Source organism: Vidua chalybeata, chromosome 14 (assembly GCF_026979565.1).
Source record: "Vidua chalybeata isolate OUT-0048 chromosome 14, bVidCha1 merged haplotype, whole genome shotgun sequence".
In the NCBI taxonomy this organism is placed as follows: Eukaryota; Metazoa; Chordata; class Aves; order Passeriformes; family Viduidae; genus Vidua; species Vidua chalybeata.
In genome coordinates, this window is record NC_071543.1 from 15305977 (window position 1) to 15324883 (window position 18907).

Here is an 18907-nt window from a genome sequence, read left to right on the forward strand (position 1 = left end):
CGTGTCATAAGTTTCTCCCAGTTCAGATTAGTCTGCAAAACCAAAGGAATCTCTGTGTGCTGATATTCCTTGGTTTGTGATGGCCTCCCATTTTGGCTGTAACCATGGTGCTGCTTGATTTATCATGGCTGCATGGCACAATGTGTATCTCATTATTCACTCCTGGAAGCTTTGTATGGCTTTTATTTAGCTGTAAAAAAAAAAAAAAATTACATTTTTTGAGCATCTGAATTAAAGATAGAATAGAACTATGACATCGAGAGCTGGAGATTTTATGCAAATTTATTTATAAATATAAATCACATTTAGAATGCAAAATTACACAAATGTCTTCTACAGATCACACATCTCCAAAAGAAATTATTTCTTTACTTTTTTAAGGATAATGCCTAAACATGTTATCCATATATTTGCAGTGGGAATGGAAACTTGGTAAAAAAATCCCAAGTGAAATTTGGGAACCCGATGGGATCAGTTATGTGACAAGGAATCTTTCCAGGTCTACATCAGTGACTTGACATCACTCCATGTCACCAGCCCGTGTCACTCTGGGATGGAATTCCAGCTCTGCTGAGGCCACTGGCAGATTCCTGGCTGGATTTACCCAGACCACGATGCTCCAATGTGACATCCAGGAAGAGCAGTGACATCCCGAGTCCACCTCACAGTGCTCCTGTGCCCACATCACCCCCAGCACCTGTGCCAGAACTTGTGTGACTCAAATATTCCAGAATAACATTCCTGGGAAAACCCAGCTGCTTGCATCTAATGCCAATACTCCCAAGCATCAGAAATCCAGGTGTATTCCCTGTCTTTTGGGATTTCAGACTGGAATACACTGAACTTTTGAAAGTGGGATACAAGAGATGAGGATTTTCTGACTATGGAAATAACGCGTCACAAATAATTTGACAGTAGTTCCTTGGATTTCAAAACAATCATGGATTTTAAATACAATTAGGGCTTCATCAAATTTCTTTTACAAATTTTGATACCTTTTCTCTGCTCTAATCTCAGGTTTTCCCTTTTTCCCTCTTTTGGGGTCTGGCTGTTTTCTCATTTTCTCCTCTAGCACAAAATCTCTGCCCTAGGGAAAAAAATCAGTGGTTGTTTTCGTGACTCTCCAACAAAATAACCTGTGAGGTCTCAGTTTTGATGAACAGTTTTAGCATAACATTCCTTCTACTTGATGGAAGTGACATCCAAACCATCTCAGAAATCTCCATGCTGCCCATCCTTCTGCCACAAGGAATTCTCCACTGAGCAGTCCTATTCCCATTGCACTTTATCCCCTTAAAAAGGGAGAATTGTTTCCTAAGGGAAAAAAAAGGCATAAAATATTAACTGCCAATGCCCTGCTCTTTCCTTAGCTCTGCTTCCACAGGTTAAATAAAACTCTGGAATCAAAACTAACATAGAAAAGGACTTTTCCCTAAGTCAGAGTCATGGGGTGTTTGCTACCCTGAACCTCTGTGGTTCACACAAGAGAATCACAAAATCACTGAGTTTGGAAAAGACCTCCAAGATCATCCATTCCAACCTTCAACCCAATTCCACCATATCCACTAAACCAAATCACCCACATCTCTGAGCCTCTTCTCACTAATTTACCTATAAAAGCACCCAGCTGTATCTTCCTGTCATTTGGGTTTGTTTAACTCCACCTTTTGAAAAACTGCAAAGGGAAGAAACTCCAGGATTACAATTGAAAAACTCATAAAATGATCCTCTGAAATTTACCACGTTAGAAACATCCTGTCAATGTTTTTAACCATGCCACAAAAAATCCTTAAAAGACACATAAGTTTTGGTTCAGTATCATGAAAAACTTTTAACACTTAATAAAATGGATATTCTGGTGGATGAACACTGAGGATACATTTCTAATTTTATACATTTAGGGTGACAGAAGGAAAATACCTTTTCTAGCCAGTTGTTGCTCCATATTCTGAATTTGCCAAGCTGTTGTGGGCTGAATAAAGTCCCATTCCTCAAAATTTTCACTATCAATGAATTCTGGATATTTGGAAGGCAGCAACATCTACTGTGAAGAGCAGGAGAGTGATGGCTGTGGATGCTCAGCTTTGCATCCTGGCTGCTACTGGCCCAAACACATCCAGCAGGGCACCTGAACTTTGGAGCAGAGATGAATAAAATAAAAAGGAAAAAAGGAAGGTGTAAGAATGAGAAAAGTTGTAACTAAGAAGAGCTGAGTTAACTGGAGACTGGTTTAACAGATGTAGAATAGTTTTACACTTCAGGAGGGAATTGTGCTGGTACAACCTGCAGTCCCTCCTCAGACAATTGGATTTAAGCACGAATTTAAGGACAAAGCTGAGCTGGGATAGTTTGTGAGAGCACTATAAAAGCACAACCTTCCATTCTCCCAAACCATATGGGTTTGACTTCCCATATGGAGTGACAAAATAAAAATGTAGTCTAAAAATAGCTCTCAGAAGTGCACTGGCTGAAGGCTGCTTCCCGTGCCACAATTTGATTAGCCTTGTGTTTTATTTCTTCAGCAGCAATTTCCATTTATCTCTGATTTGGAGCATGAAAAGCTGCTTTTATAGTTGTAAGCAGAGGAGAAAAAAGCATCCTGGAAACAAATATAGAGAGAGCTCTTCTGGCTTTACAGGAGCTGCAGGAGCAAGGAAAATGATTTCAGAGCAGCACAAAACGAAGTGATGCAGGGAGGGGATCTCTCCTTGCAATCTGCACTCGAGTTCCCCGTCAGCCCGGTGCAGGGCATTACATATTCCACGCAGCTCTGGAGGAACCTAAAGGAGCCAAAAATTGTCAGAGCAGAACCCCCCGTGCGGAGGGAGCGGTGCCAGCGCGGCTCGCCCGCCCTGACGGCTCCTTCTGGCCACCAGCGCAGCCCAGGGGCCGCTCCCGCCGGGATGGGTGGGATGGCACGGAGCACAAACAGCCCCACTCGGGCTCTGCTGGAAGGTGCCTTCGCAAAAAATCAGAGATTCATTTCGGGGTGGTTTTTTTTTTTTTTTTTTTTTTTTTTTTTTTTTTTTTTTTTTTTTAGTGGTAAAAATTCCAGCCCCTCCTGGGATGCTGTGTTAGGTGTTGAGCCGCTCGCTGCAAGACAGAACTTGAGGGGCTGGAGCAAGGCCAGAGATGGGAATGGAGCTGGAGCACCAGGAGAGGCTGAGGGAGCTGGAAAGGGGCTCAGCCTGGAGAAAAGGAGGCTCAGGGGGGACCTTGTGGCTCTGCACAGCTCCTGACAGGAGGGGACAGCCCGGGGGGGGTCGGGCTCTGCTCCAGGGAACAGGGACAGGAGGAGAGGGAACAGCCTCGGGCTGGGCCAGGGGAAGCTCAGGTTGGATTTTAGAGAATCTCTCTTCATGGAAAGGGTATAAAGCATTGGAATGGGTTACCCAAGGCAGTGATGGATTCACCAGCCCTGCAGGTGCTCAGAAAACCTGTGGATGTGGCACCTGGGGACATGGGGGTGGTGCTGGGTTGACAACTGGACTCGATGACCTTAAAGTTTTTCCCCAACCTTAATGAGGCCGTGATTCTAAATGTTAAATTCCTTCCTGCTTCAGCTGGGGCAGGGAACAGACCATCATCCAAGCACCTGGAGATCTGCTGGTAGCATCCATGACCTGAAACCCCTGGTTTGAAGGAGGGAAGATCAGTCTTCATGGGAGCCCCCTGACATCAGGGAAGACTCGAGTCACTACTTGAAGAGAAGAAGGAAATATCCCAGCTGGGCTTCTCGGGGTTTACTTCCCCCATGCTGGAGAACCCAAGAAGAGCATAAACCCACTAACAGATGTTCTTTAAGATGAGCAGAAAGGTTGATCTGTGGAGGGAGCCTGGGTGAAACCTTTGTCCCTGGTTGGCTTCTGAATCTGTCATTGGTATTTCTCATTATTTGCATCTTTTGCCAAAAGAAGTAAAGAAATAAATAGCAGATAACTAAAAAAAATTCACATACAACTTTCCAGGATGATGGAGAAAATAATGTCTTGCTTTTCCTGCATTTCAGTTTTCCCACATCCCTGGGTTGGCCTGGGTTTTTGCAGGTTAATGGGTTTCCTGCAGGCTCTGGCACTGCACACTCTGTGCACACTCTGGGACAGTTTCTGTCCTGCTTCTGCATTAATATTTGTTACTGTAGATGCAAAAGTGAAATAGAAGTGAGAAAAAATTGTGTTTGCAAGAAAAAGATGCCCCTCTCCTCAGCACAGATGGGAGACAGCAGTGGCAGGGTGGGGTTGGGGAGGGAGAAGCAAATCCCGGGTCTGGTTCAGTTTAGGAGGAATGAAAGGTCTAATCCCTTCACTCTTCGAGAATCTGGAGTGAGAAAAATCCAGACTGAAGTCCAGGAGCCTGTATTGGGCACTCATCACACCACAGCCCAACATCTGCCACAGTGCACAATAAAGTTCTTCTATTTGATATTTTTTTTTCTCCCTCTCCAGTTTCTTAAAGCTCTAGGAATGATTTTCCCAATCTGAGCAAAAGCTCTGCACTCCCCCTTAAAAGAGGTTTTTATAATATCTAAGAAATATTAAAATCTAAAGAGAGGAAAGAAATCAAGAGCGGGAAAAGGCTGAAAAAGCATTGGCAGAGAAAGGATTAGAAACCAGCTTTTCTCTACAGAATTTATAGAGAGAAAAAAAAATCCACCACTTCGGAAACAATTATTTACAAAGTTCAGAGTTTGGTACCCTTTGCTTGGGTAAGATAAGGGGCAACAAACAGCACCCACAGTCACGAGGAGTTTAACCCAATTACTCCTGTCAGCAAAACTAATTTTACAAAGCACATTTCTGCCAGGAAGAATACTTTCCTTGCTTCCAATTCCTTTTTACATTGCTAATAAGTCTCTTAGCAGTCGATTAGAAGTGCCTCTTCAGCCAGGAGCAGGCGGATCGCCCTGAGCGCAGCCAGAGGTCCCTGCTCCGGAAAAAACCTGATTGCAGCCGAGGGGAATTTCGCCCGAGGAGCTTCCCTGCAGGTGTTTGGTGCCGAGGCTGTGACTCGTGTCATTACAGGAGCTGCTGATGGTTATTACACACTGACAGCTTTCAGGAACAGGATCTGGGGCTGCTCTGACCCTTTTTCCTCACTGACATCCAGAAATCAAGAGGGTGTTTTTAGGGCTACGTGTCCAGAGAGGGGAAGAGAAATCACCTGCCTGACAACTGGATAAGGCTCACAAACCTTAGAAATTTGTCCCAAATGATGCAAAATCCAGCTGGAACATCCCAAATCCTGTTGCATGCTGAGTCAAGGCAAACCCTTTTAGGCAATGTAAGTTCAGAAGAATCTAATTTCAGTAAAAAAAATGATGGATGAGGGACAAGGATGATCAAGGACAGCCCTCTCCGGGTGGGTGCCACTTTCCCCAGCTCCACAGATGGGGAACATTTCCCGAGGAGATGCTGAAGAGCCCCTGGCTGTGCTCTCTGCAAGTGAACAGCAGCAGGAGCTGCACCAAGGCAGGAAGATGAGCAGTGGATATGGGAGACAGAGAATCTAAACTTTCCAACTCATCCCCATAACAGTGTGAAAAAAAAATTCAGTCTCTTCGTGGATAAATACAATTTTATCAACTCTGCTGAAGGCAGTGAGAAGCCCCAGGCAGCCCTTGGCACCTCACCTGCACCTGGAAAATTATTGCAGTGTCTTAATTCATCCAGAGAAATGCTCAGTTATGTAAAGAAAATATTTAGATGATGGAGAAGAGGATCAGCTTCCAGCTTTGGATATTCTGGGCAACTCTGTGTTCTGTGTGTAGGCACCTCACTGAAGAACAGGGACTGGAGGTGTCCATGTCCATCCCAAACATGATAGGAGATCATCTGACATCTAAACGCAGCACACAGAAAACAGGTTAAATTCATTAAGTCAAGTTATTCCATTTTAATTCTCACTTTTTGGTTTTTGTTCCAAAGGCTTTGTGGCAATTCATGTCAAAGAGACAAGTAAATATTTTCTTGTGCTGTGTGGGAAATGATGTCAGGCAGTGATGGGAGTGAAATACCGACTTTGTAAAACTCTTGGCACCTCTGATAGGATTGACCAATTTTGTAAGACTATAGAAGATGCATTCCATGATTATATACACCCCTAGAGACCCCGTGGGGGGAGATTCTGCATCTCACAATGTTATTTAACCAGGAAAAAATGGAATAATAAAATATCTGCAGGATGTGACTTCATCGTGCACTGTTGCCACCTGCTTCTATGATTTAAAGGATGTTACTAAGAATATCAGGGTTGCTAATGTAAATGATGAAGAAATCAGAGGTCAATCATATCATAATAAATAGTAGCATAGGTTTCCCAAGGCCAGAAGTGCCTGCAATGGTAATTGGAATTATGATTTTACTCTTGAATTATGTGATTCTGAAAACACTTTGTTCTCTGCTGCTTTCCTGGAACTGCTCCATTAAAGCCAAGGAGACAAACTCTCCAATTTTATTTAATCCAAGAATTAATGTCCCCTTTTCATGAGGATGCTTTTTTCTTTCATGTAGGCACCCCCCTCACCCTGTACATGAAACTGTTCTAGAGGGGTGTCCCTTGTGTTCCTGCTGCTGATCTGAGGATGCAGCACCCCAACTCTGCCATCCCTGTTGGATATTCAGGATAAGGTGGAAAAAGAGGAAAACTCCTCCAAACAGCACTGCAGGCACAAAGGAAACATCAAATCCTTCCTCAACCATGAGCCACTTCCCCATGGAACACCAGCATAAAATCCTCTCAAAGTGCATTGCAATAGCTAATATATTAAATTTGATGAAAGACTGGTCCCAACAATATGGGTTAAATTGACAGAATACCTGCAGTTCATGGCACTATTTACAGCATCTCTGAATTACTCTGGACACACAGCAAACACCAAAACAATGTGGCTGCAGCTTTAGAATAATTCATTTTGGAGTTATCCAGCAACACCTTGTGCAGCAAAAAATCAGCCCAGCAGCCGGGCTGGTGCTGGGAGGAAATTCCAGAGGGTGAGGGGCTGGCAGTGGCTTTAAAGCACTGAGTGTCATCCTTCCCCACCTCCAGACACCCCTCCTGCACTGCTGTCCCAGAGCAGTCCGAAAGTCTGAAGCATGAAAATATTTTCAGCAATAAGAGTTGCTGGGTGCTGCCTGTCTTACCTGGGGATTCCTGCCAGCACCGCAGACGGCTTTGGAAATGCTGCTAAATCATATTTTTTGCAGGGCAAACCCCCCACAAACTAATCTTCTAATGCTGCCTGAATATTGCTGGGCTGTTTTCCTTTCATGCCTGTGACTCCTTGCTGACAGGCAGCTCACAGAAGTCGTGTTGGAGCTGGTGGCTGAGGCTGGAACACTCCGTGTGAGGAAATCGGGATACGCCACGAGTGTTTCAACGTGGTTACACAAAAGTCTAAAATTAGGTCATAAATTATATAATCTTGCAAGGAAACAACAAATTTAATGACTATGCCAAACCAGAGATAAAAGCTGAGGAAGGAAATAGCATCTTTCTCATTAAATATTAAGGATCAGATCCTTCAAACATTTTCCAGTGATGAACTCTGTGGGAGCTTGGCATCTGTATTTGTGTGTGTTCTATAGAATGTGCTTATACATCATATACAAGTGCTGGGTGTGATTTATGGAGCACACACACATAGTAAGTATATTTATAATGCATAAATACATTCCATCAAGAGCAGAGAAGGTGATTAGTGAGAGTTTCCTAAGAGGTTTAATCAGATATTTTGATGGCTTATTTCCAGTGTTGCTCCAAAAGCATTTTTCATTACAGGGCGCTGGGAGAGAGCAGGTAGAGGCTTCTCCTTTCCCCACACAAAGTGTGTGTGCTTTCACATCACATCCTCAGTGGGACTGAAGAACCCTGTAAAGGAAGAAAGATTACCAAGATGCAACAATGGATTTGAAAATTCCCCGCAACCTTTGAATCCCCCCCACTAATGCTGCTGTGCCCCAGCCTTTCTTCTCACTTTACACGAGGCAAATCTGCTTTGATCTGTCTGAAACAACGCAGGGGCGAGGTCTTGTGCACATTCCCTTAAAAGTTGGAAGCGATTCCCTCGGGCCGATGGCTGTGCTGATGTCCTGAGTATGTTAATGAGAGGGAATGGGAATCTCTGATGGAAAAAGGCAGATAGCACTCCCGTCCCTGCTGTCGTCAAAGCCTCTCTGATAACCATGTCCTTTTCTTCAAAGATTTGAGTCATTTGTGGATTGACTACATAATCCTTGTGCTGGAGCCTGGGAAAACTGCTGTTGATGCCCTTGGCAAATTCTTAGCCTAAAAAAGCATGAAAAAGAGGACCAAGTAATTTCAATTCCATAAAATACATTAAATGCAGCACACAGGTATGTAAATGGGAAACTCCATAACTGTAATTTGCCCATTTAGAGCCTGATCTAAAGGCTATAAAAGTTAATTTGGAATCTTTTCATTGATTTTAATGGCCTTTAGATCAGGCCCATATTATGCACTGCATATCATGTTTGTTTCAGTGCAATAGTGTATTTATGTAAAATGTGAGTTATGTGGATTATAACACATGCAGGTCCTCTCCTTATTGTGCAAGGACAAAGCTTGTGAAATTTACTGGCTTTAGCAACACACATAAAATCCAAAAAAGAAAATAAAGTCCCAAATAATGATTAGTCTTTTAAAAAGTGAGATTAAAAAAAAAAAAATGAGGAGGCCTTATTTCATTATATACTAATACAACCTAAATGTATTTTAAGGATCATGAAATCCAAATGGAAATTTGCACAATTCCTCATTTCTGACTGCAGCAGTTGAACAAAAAAAAAAAAAAAAACACGTAAATGATTCAAAACCTCTCAAAGAAACAGCACTTTTTTTTTCTAATTTGGGGAGAAGAAAAAAAAGGGTTTCAACCCAAGCTCAGCAAGGGATAGCAGCATTACAGGCACTGCATGGAGAATTTAGCCACTCATAATTCCAAATCCTTCTCAAATGCTTTATTGCTATAAGGTGGCTCATAGCAGCCTCCACACAACAGGACTCCCATAGCATTAACCATGAGAGATAGGCTTCCAGAAAGAAACTATAGCAAAGTAATTGTAAATCTCTAATGATGCATAAAACCGAGCTGAATTGGTCCTGAATTCTCAGCATAAAAGAAATGAACCATCAGAAGAACCAATTCTGGTGGCAGTATAACACACCCCAGTGTGGAAACTGTTTATGGTGTTTGCTGCAGTGGAAATATTCTCACTAATATGCAAGGATAGGAATTCATTAAAAAGGCCTGAATGCTGCAGCTTCTTGGGATGCCACATGTGACACTCAAAACAAATTGTTAGCCAAAAAGAAAACGTCGTCTGTACCAAAGCAGGCCATTGGCTCAGGCAGTGCCAGTTTGCTGTACAATAAATTCAGTGGGATCTGCAGGGTTTTAAACCCACCTGGTAAGGGCTCCAGGGTGGTTTTGTGCATCTTGGGGGGTTTGGCAGCACCAGTTTGGCTGGGCTTTGTTGGAGCTGTGCCCACCAAGATGTCCCCTGGACTGCTTGGACAGACCTGACTGAAGCCTCATCCCCCTCCAAAAAATCCTGTGCCCAACAGGACACCTGACCTGGGGGCTCCAGTGATGGCCTTCAAAGGACATGGCCATAGGCAGCTCGGAGAGCTGTCTGTGTTAACACCCAAACTCTCCATTTTCCTCAGAAAGTTTAGCCCATTCCCACCAGATAAGCACCCAATAAAACATTTAAAACCATAATTAACGATTCCATTTAATTAATTAACAACGCAATCCACAAACTCTACCGGTACCCGGGTCATTCCAGAAACCTGGATGCTCACCAGTTAATCCATCACTGTCCAGAGGCACCTTGCTCCAGGAGCAGATCCAATGGATTATCTGGGAGACCAGGAATGCAAGAAGAAGAGGCTGCACCCATTTCCCCACACAGCCTCACCCAGGAGCTCCAGTGTGGCCACAAATCCCATTTTTTGAGGTGAGGAACCATCGTGCTTTTGCGTCCAGTAGATCTCTGCTTTTTTTTTTTTTTTTTTTTTTTTTTTTTTTTGGCACTGCCAAGAGGCGTGGGATCATGGGATGAAGCTTTTCTGGCACCAGGGCATCTGTCCACTGAGGAGGAGATTGACAGGGCTGGAATGGTTGGGTTTGTTTGTTTTCTCATTTCACAAGTCGGAAGAGCCAGACATCTGAGAGCTCGGATGCTTCATTGCACGGTGTCAAAACCGGCAGAGGCACAGATTTGAAATCTGCATACGTGGACAAAAAGAGGGCGTATTTGAAATTAATTACAATTTCTAGGCACTACTCAGAGAACAATATTTACCCTTAATAAGCATGCACCAAGGAACGACACATTTCCTGCACGGTTTTTAGTGAAGCTGCAGTTTTCCACACTTGCGTGTAGGACTCCAAGGCTTACCTAGGACTTTTCATTTTATAAAAGCATTTTTAACAGCTCTCTTATAAAAAAGAATTAAATATCACTGATTTAAAGGCAAGTTAAAATCAAATGAAATGCAAGTGACCCACTGGGACTTCCTATGCTTGCAGTTGCATTTATCTGCATCACACACAACACATCAGTTGTAAAACATCCCATAACTCTGTATAGGTGTCACAGCCTTACCTATAATCCTCCTGGAAATTCTGGGAAGAAAAGGTAAACAATTTTAAAAGGGGAAAAAAAATATAAAAGCATTGGTCTTACTCTGTTTCAACTGTAGATAAAGAAATAGGTGAAGAAATGAAATTTTCCTAATAAATAACCTCCTTGTGCATAAATATAACAATAAAGGAATGGGAAAATGAGAAAAGAGGGGGTGACCCACTGCAGGTGTAAATGAAAAATGAATTAATTCACACTGCTACAAACTTCCTTCTCGTTGGTGAGGTGCTGGCACTGTAACCATCTTTTTATTTACCTCTGATTTAGGGGGTCTTACCCTGCAAGCTGTTCATGGGTGTTCATTTTGGAAATAAAAATCCAAACTAGTCAACCCATTTCCCTGAGGATCCCGCAGCAGGAAGTGCTGTCCAAGATGCTCCAGCTGACACCTCTCTATTCCAAGGTACCTCCATTTTCCCCAGTCAAATCAGAACTACTCTAATTAAAGGTAAACAAGAAGCTAAAGTGAGATGAATGGTTTATAGGTGCTTCATGCTTCCCTACATTGATTAATAGATAAAGAATTCATCCCTCCACCAAATTAGTTGACAAATCCTGCTGTAATTACTCCCTGTACACGATGATCTGTAGGCACAGGGAACTCCAGCAGGGACTGAGCTCCAGCTCCCTCCAAAGATATTTTGTGCTGGTTGGCTGCACCCACCAGGTATTTACATCCCATAAATCTTGTCTTTGTATTCCAAGTTTCTCAATATGGTTTTAATTTGAAATTAAAGCAGGGGTGGTCACTCTGTCATGGAATGCCATTACTTGTGAATCAGGTTTGCAGCATGGGCAGTTGCCCTGGACTCTGCTATTTCCTGGCTTTGGGAGTTTAATTTTTCCTTTTGTTTTCCCTGTTGTTGTCCTGCACGTTACTCTGCTCTGTGAGCAGCAAACACACTTTTTTTTCACCCTTGGAAGAAATTTTGTGAAAGCAGTGCATTTGCCACCTCAAAATCAACCCCAAAGTTGATCCAGAAGACACCTGACCTCTCCTAAAGCAGAGCACTACAAGAGAAAAACACTTCAGGGCCTGCACCAAATATTGCCTGGCCACCATGGACCAGGCTGGAGGCATCCAGAGATGGGCTCCAACTTCTGGAGAATGCATTGATTGAGTTATTTTTAAGGAGTTTGCTATTAGAATAATTAATGGTCGGTAGGGTAGGAACCAGCAGCTGGGAAGGGGTGGATACAGGGCTTAGTCTCGTTCATTGATTACTTTCCAGTTCAAGTTTTGCAAGGGGGATCCAGCCCTTGAGATGGAGATCCCCGTGCTGGAAAAACGGGAATCAATAAATCTATTGGGAAAAACATAATTTCATTTTCCTTCTTAACCAGAAATTGAGATACACACATTTCTCCCTCCCTGCTTTTCCCTGACTTAAATATATCCTGTGTTATGTAAGTAATTGTTTTGAACCCACTCTAGGACACAGCCAGAGACATGACTCCAATAACACATTATCAGTAAAACAAAGCAAAACAGTTTCATGTCCCTGCTGGGTTTGTATATCCACTCTTAAATGAGCAGATTGTCTCATTATTCACCCTGATCTGGTCATTGTATGCTTAGTCACAGCTGTCACAACAGGTGCCCGAGCCTCCCGCTCCGTGGCACTGCTTTTGCTCTCTGGAGTTTGTTGTCACATTCCTCTGGTGGCTTTGCTGTTCCTTCTCTGGCTCTTTCCAGGCTCACCTTCACCATTCCTTCTGAAACCAGCCAGGGTTGGCTAACCCAGGATTTAACAAACCTTCACCATTCCTTCTGAAACCAGCCAGGGTTTCAGAACCTAAACAAACTCTGCTCTTTCCACCACCCTGCAGAGGAATGAGTCCACCTCACCTGCATTTCAATCCATTTCAGCATAGCGGTGCCTGCAAAGCAACATTTCTTCTTTTGAAAGAGAAAATCCCCCGTAGTCCCACCTCTTCCACCTTTTTTCTTGTCTAGAGCAAACTGCTGTTGCTGGTGGTGCTGTTTTCCTGCAGAAAGGAGCAGATTAACCTGTGTCATTTGGAAATACCATTTGCCTTCTTCTCTCCAGATGGAAACTCTTTCTGCTATGGCTAACTCAGGATATAACAAACCTTCACCATTCCTTCTGAAAACATCCAGGGGTGGCTAACTCAGGATATAACAAACCTTCATCATTCCTTCTGAAACCATCCAGGGGTGGCTAACTCAGGATATAACAAACCTTCACCATTCCTTCTGAGACCATCCAGGGGTGGCTAACCCAGGATATAACAAACGTTCATCGTAACCATCAGTTCTTCACAAGCTGATGCTCCTCATCCCATCACACAAAACCAATTTATCCATCAACTTTGGCCATGGTTGCCTTGCCTGGACTTCTCCCACCTCTCTCAGTATCTCCAGTGACCACTTCTCCTCATGGAATTAGATATTCCAGGACAAGGCAGGGCTAGAGGCTGATTCCTCCACTAGACCAGATCATGCCAAGAGACAGCAGGAGTCTCCAGTGAGTTGAAAATTTCTGTGGGCTCTTGTCCAACATTATATTTAACAAGAAAATTCTTTGGAAACAGCTTTTATGCCCCAAGATATCATCTCTTCCCTTTTATTTCACTTTAATGTCCTTTGGTGGTGGTTTGGAGTTCCCAGGGTTGAGTGCAGAGCTGCTCCCCTCCTGTTCCTCTGCTCTCACTGCAGATTTATACATCACATTTTCCCACTGAGCTTAGGACTCACTGGGGATCTTTTACTGCCAAAAATCCTGTGAGTTCTTCAATTACCAGCACTGTGCCACTGTGCACTAACAAACTTTATCTAATACAGCAGCATATCAAACATTTTTAGTTCTGTAACAAATGTTTTCTTAGCTGGAAGCAAATCTCCTCCGATATTAAAGTACCTCCAAATAAAGAGAAGATTTTATATGATTTTTTCTATTGTCTTTAAGGAATATACTGCAGGTTGAGGGGAAAATATACACAATTCAAGCTCTTTTATGTTTTGTAGACATCAGAATTTAGGGCCTAATTCCTGAAATGATGAAATCCATCAGTCCCACTGAATTCCAAAGGCTGGTGAGGGAGAAACTAGACTGAAAGCCAGGAATGTAACCTGAATGTATCAATCCCCTGAAGCACTGAAAAGATTTCTATAATTTCCCTTCAATAAAATTACAAAGGAGCAAGGAAAATATCCAGCTCTTGATTTACAGAATAAATAAATTCAGTGCACTGCTACTACCACCATTAATTTTATCTCTAAAAATCCAGAGTTAGGGGCTAAACCAGGCATTTCTATCTCAAGTTTCATCCATTTGGGATTAAAATCTTTTGTCCCTAATTTACCCTTCCTGCCCTGCCTTCCCTGTCCTGCAGCACAGGAAATCTCTACAGGAGCACAACTGCCTACAGCTGAGAACAAAAATTTACCAAAATCTTCAATACATTGCCACCATTTTAAATGCAATTTGTTGCCTGAAAACCAAAAGTAAAATCAGTATTGTGTTCATCCAGATTTCTCTTGGTCACCTCCACTTTAAATAATTCATCCTCTCCATTGTTACATTTTACAGCTCTTTGGGAGTATTAATTAGCACGAGGAGCTAAAGTGACTTAAATTCTTGCTGCCTTAAAACTGAGTAGGGAATTAATTCCTCTCTTATTCTCCCTCTTTTCCCATGTTATTTAAAAAGCAAAATAATTATTTCTGGTGTTTGTGGCTTGGCCTTTTCCAGGATGGGGAGTGCCCCAGGCTGGCATTGGGTCACCTGCTAAACTAAATGGGAGCAGCAGTACCTGAATGCAGGTATGGACTGGTGGTCAAGAAAACACCAATCTCCAAAAAATGCAAATTAAATTGGAGGGAGGAACAAACCTGAGGGGTGATTTGGTGGGGAACAAACCAGAACAGAAAGCTGGTATCTTACAAAACCATCAGTGCAAAGGATCTGAAGGAAAGGAGCTTGGCCACTGCACTTTTTTTCTTTCTTTTTGTCTTTATTGTTTTTTTTTTTTTTGTGCTGGTGGTGGTTTTGGGGGATTTTGCTTTATCTTGTTCTGATTGCTTCATTTCACGGCTTGGCTTAACACACTTTCTCCAAAAATCACTGACCAGGATAAAAGAAAACTCGATTGCTCCAGAAATCCCTTCACCAAAGGGAGCAGGACACAGCTCCTCCCATGGGATAGGAAGCAGGAGTTTTGAACCCACTCTCATTTTTGGCATTTCTATCCTTATAAAACCTTCATCTTCTGTATTATTAAGCTCTTCCTATTCAAAGATCCCAAAAAGGTGGCTGTGTCAACTACCCAGCCTGGAGTTCAAGGCCTTTATGGGTGAGGAGACATTTGAGAGCATAATAACACCACAAAATCTTTATCAAAGATTGTCGGAGAGTTGGAATTACCAGTGGCTACCAGTCAGTAATTGCTGGAGTAAGTGATGGGTAAGGGGTAACCCTTCCCAAGCAATTCTGCTGTGGGAATGAGAAAAGCAGCTGGAAGGAATTCATAACTAGAACGTCGCAGAGCTCAGAGAAATGTGATGTATAAACAGATTATTATTTCCTGTGGATATTGATGATAAATGAACTGGATTTGGTATGTCTGGCAAACATCACCACCCTCCAAGCCACCTCAGCTCCCTGTGGCTGAAGGCAAAAAGCTCTCCTGTAACTTATGAGAACTTGGAAAAAAAAGAAAGCACTGAGTAGCTGGGTCGTTAGAAATACAAAAGTTGCACATTCCTCCAGCACATTTTTCATTTAATTAGTATTTCCTGTGGGCTTTCAGTGTAATGAGTCATTGATTATTGCAAGGAGTGCTTTGTAGGGTAAATTAATTCATTTAAAAGAAACGGTAAGAAGTGTTAAGGAGCTGGGTAAATAAATAAAAGGCAAAGTGTTTTGGTCATTTGGTTGCAAGTCAGACCTAGGGGACCCCCATTTCTCTAAATCAGCTGCTCAGTGAGCACACCAATACCTACCCTCCTCTTTCCTTATCTTTACCTGTACCTCCAGCTTTTATAAAACATGGAAAATCCCTACAGATAAAGCAAAAATAAAGAAAGCTCTGCTCCTCTGCTGAAAATCAGATTCCCTTTACCAACATGATAGCTAATTACATGAGAAAATATATGCAAAAAATGGAGTTTCCACTTAATTTAGAGAAAACTTCTATTTGCTGCATGTTCATTTCAAATAATAAACAGAATTTCTGAATAGAAAATAAAGCAGGGAGAGTACATTGATATTTAAGGTCAAAAAGAGAAAAAGGTGTTGTTTGGAAGAACTGGTTGTACCTGTGACATTGATCTTAAAACATGGACATGGGACAGGACAAAGGATATGTAAGGATATATTACCTGGCTTTTCACAGGGCTTGCAAAAAGATATTCTAAGGAAAAAGTCTTTGAAACAAGAAACCTCTTCAATGCAAACAGAGAAGGAAAAAGAGTAATTTTTCCTCCTTGAGACATCTCTGATTCTTCTTAGCTGAAGATATATTGGTGTTTATCAATATATTTATGCAGGGTGTGATTTACCAACCCAGTCAGCAACTGGCTTTTGAGAATTCCACACAGGGGAAAGAAAGAAGCAATAAAATTCCTCATGACCTTACCTTGAGCCCATTCCCACCGCAAACGAGCTTGGATCACAAAGGATTTGGCACCAGTAAAATATGGTTATAGTTTGTGAAGATCCCAAACTCCCTGCAGTGTTAAACTCCATAAATCCAGGCGAAATGTTGCCTCGTATTTGGGCTGAACACAGAGCTACAAAATCCACAAACATCATGGTTCCTTTGGTGGTTTTTATTGTTGACAATGTGCTGGGAGGAAATTTCTTTCCATTGGTCTCATTTTGTCTTTACAAAACTTGCCTTTTGCTGCCTCCTGCCTTGGAAACTGAATTTTAGGTGTTGGCCAGAAACACTCCATGAACACCCAAGCACAGAAAGGTAACAATCACTTCAGTTTCCAAATATTTCTTCAATTCACACTGTGAAGAAAGAGAGAAAAACAATACCTTTTTACAGGAAATTATTCATAGAAAACACAATCTAAGCAGGTGAAAAATGCTAAATTTGAGAAGTAAATTAGTCATTTATAATATGCACTCAGATCTAGCCTGAGATGTGCTATTAACTAATTTTAAGCTGCAAAACTCCAGGGACAAGAGCCACATTTTCCATGTTGGGACTTGCAGAGTCAAATTTAAACCCATTCTTGTACTCACCAAGCACCAGCAGTCGAGGTGGCCTCACTGAGCAAGGCAGAGCAAATTCCATTTATCCAAAGTTCTTCTTCCAGTGAGGAACAGTTATCAGGCTGCATGAAAGCTGAATTAAAAACCTCAACTTAAAATAGGGTGTGTAAAAAGCAGCAGGGAGTCCTTCCCTCCCTGGAGATCCCTGTTTTCCCAACAAATAGAGGGATTGTAAGGAGCCATTGTGCATTATTTTCTGCTGGTAAATGACTTAGTTCCCGTGTCTGCAGCACTGCAGGGGACTCCAGCTTGGGGACACATCTCCAGCTGGCCCTGTCCAGGCACGGAGCCTCTCCCAGGGAACACAGGGAGCTCAGGGAGTTTCACTCCTTGGCATGGGAAAGAGAGGGAAGGAAGGTGCCTTTCCAGCATCAGCAGGCAGGTGAGTAGGAATGCATTTACAGACATGGATTTTGGGGTGACTTCAAGGACAGAAATTTCCTTACTGGGAACTCACGAAGCTGGGGGTGTCTCCGAGAAGAATTCAGAGGTGGGGAGGCACTGGCACAGGTTGCCCAGAGAAATTGTGGCTGCCCCATCCCTGGAAGTGTTCAAACCCCATCTGGCTGGGGTTTGGAACAACCTGATCTGGTGGAAGGTCCCTGTCCACAGCAGGAGGGTTGGAGTGAGGTGATCTTTGAGGTCCCTTTTAACCCAAACCCTTTTGTGACTCTGTGATTTAGATTTTTGACTTGGGACTGATGATGCTGATGTCGAAATGGCTGATAACATCAGGCTTTTTTTCCCAGATCTGTTTGGTTCCTAAAAATAGCATAGAATCGTGCAATAAATAGTTTGGGTTGGAGGGCAGCTTAAGGATCACCTAATACCAGTATGCAGTGAGAACGCTCACAAAAAGAGCCGAGTTCTGCCCTATTATTATCTTCGTAAAATATTTTTTATTTTCTAGAAATTGCATATGTTGATCCTTGCAATGCTTTACAAATAATGCGTTTATCCATCATTTAAACCGTACATTATAATTTATAGGTTAGTTATTTTATTTTAGTGTCAATCAAAGTGGGAAGTTGTATGAAAGAGCTTAGATTAGGAGAAAGAGATTTTTCATGGTAAGCTTTAATAAACTAACGATGACATTATAAGAGCTATCAAATAAAAACCTGCCATCTAATAATAAGCTTGTTCCTGTTTATTTAAATGTTCCACTTTGTGCTTATTTGCAAAAAGTTAATCATTACAGCAAAGTTCAACCTGTGGAAATAGGTGAGTCTGTTTCAGCCAAAACCTGCAGCACTGAGCAGTGAAAAGGGGGTTGAAGATTTCAGCTCTTTTTGTTGCAGAATAAAAGCTCCTTCTGGAGACAAACAGGAGGTTTTGCCCAAATAACTCCTGTATTAGGCAGAGCGAGGGTTATCCCTGTCCTAGCACAGCCCTGTGCAACCTGACCTTGAATGTTTCCAGGGATGGGGCATCCACCCCCTCCCCTGGCAGCCTGTGCCAGTGTTTTGTAAAGGAATTTCCTCCTAAATCTGTCTTGTCCTTACTCCACCAGGCTGGAGGCTCCAGTGGCTCCCAGAGATGGTCCTGCTGGGCAGCCACCTGCTCCCTTGCATTCTACAGACTAAAACACATTAAAAAATTACTCATCAAGGTTATTCTTGAGGAACCAGCTCACCCAGCATTCCTGAACCCCAAAACACATCCAAATTCTCTGATCCCAGGGGAGCATGTTCATCCTGCCTGCTCCTCTCCCGTGTCTCCCAGCAGGGACAAAGCAGGATGCCCTGACTCCTGGGGGCTGCTCAGACACTCTGCACCTGCTGCCTGTGCCATGGAGGTTAAACCCTGACACTCCTGAGTACATGGCAGAGCCCTGCCAGCTGCTGGGAAATGAGATTTCAGGATGGGCCATGTTCAATCATGGATTTTGGATTTGTTACACCCTCTCCTGCTGTGACCCAACCAACCATGGCCATATGGAGTGGTGGGAGCACCGCTGGCCACACTGCTGGTGGCCTCAGGTCAGCTTTG

At 42.8% G+C, this 18907-nt stretch overlaps 2 long non-coding RNA genes across 2 annotated transcripts in view; both read right to left on the reverse strand.

Moving 5' to 3' along the window:
* Window positions 1-232: 232 nt before the first annotated feature.
* On the reverse strand, window positions 233-9949 carry LOC128795440 (uncharacterized). The gene is made up of 5 exons (XR_008433544.1): window positions 9823-9949; window positions 7973-8283; window positions 7140-7866; window positions 1921-2133; window positions 233-1314 (listed from the first exon to the last, which is right to left on the reverse strand). It is a non-coding gene; the product is annotated as an uncharacterized LOC128795440 (long non-coding RNA).
* A 6982-nt stretch (window positions 9950-16931) lies between these two features.
* The window catches only part of LOC128795280 (uncharacterized), a 70789-nt gene continuing 68813 nt past the window's right edge, over window positions 16932-18907 (reverse strand). Inside the window, exon 6 of the long non-coding RNA XR_008433466.1 lies at window positions 16932-16988. This is a non-coding gene — a long non-coding RNA (uncharacterized LOC128795280). The remainder of the gene's footprint in view (window positions 16989-18907) is intronic.